This window comes from Scylla paramamosain, chromosome 48, assembly GCF_035594125.1.
Source record: "Scylla paramamosain isolate STU-SP2022 chromosome 48, ASM3559412v1, whole genome shotgun sequence".
NCBI lineage: Eukaryota > Metazoa > Arthropoda > Malacostraca > Decapoda > Portunidae > Scylla > Scylla paramamosain.
In genome coordinates this window covers 5,322,982-5,323,932 of record NC_087198.1, presented here as the reverse complement: position 1 = coordinate 5,323,932, position 951 = coordinate 5,322,982, and positions in this window count along the sequence as shown.

Sequence of the window (951 nt, the reverse complement as noted above, 5' to 3'; positions counted from 1 at the left end):
TATCATGGAGCCTAAAGAGGACAAAATTAGCCTCTTATTCTCTCTTCCTTTGTTTCAAGGCAGGAAAAGTCCCTACAATGCTGCACAGTTTTTACAACATATTTATTTAGCTATGCGTTTGTACTGCAGTCCCTTTTATAATGTAGCCTAAAGAGGACAAAATTAGCCTCTTATTCTCTCTCTTCCTTTGTTTCAAGGCAGGAAAAGTCCCTACAGTGCTGCACAATTTTTACAATATATTTTTTTTTAGACTTGCAGTCCCTTTAATATCTCTGTAGCCTAAAGAGAAACAAAATTAACATCCTATTTATTTTTTTATCCCTTTAATTGCAGACACTTTTCTTATGACTGCCTACTTTTCATATAGATGCGTTTGTGCTCCAGTCTCCTGAATAATTTAGCAGCCTGAAAAGGACAAAGGCAATCTATTCTCTCCTTCCGTGTGTGACGAGAAGTCCTTTTTTTAACCAGTAAGGATTACTCACTTCAATTGTACACATTTTTATTTTTTTTTCCCATGACTCTCTATTTGTAGATTTTTTTGGTATTGCAGTCTTTTGGGAAGTGTAGCACACACACACACACACAGAGAGAGAGAGAGAGAGAGAGAGAGAGAGAGAGAGAGAGAGAGAGAGAGAGAGAGAGAGAGAGAGAGAGAGAGAGAGAGAGTTACGTCTCCTACCTGGACACTGCCATGAGGTACAGACTGAGTCAAGGCCCGGCGCAGCAGCAAGGTCAGGTGGAGCGGACGCGTTATGACAGAAACTAACTTCACAGCAGAGAAACTACCGTGAGGAGGGATCGAAGTCAGCCTTTAGACCACCAGCCCACCACTGCATTATTTACAGGCAGAGGAGAACGAGTAGCGTCGGGACTGTCACTCTAACTCTCAGGGAGGTTATGCAGACACACGCATGGACTTTGAAAGACTAAAACAATGGAATATTTGAG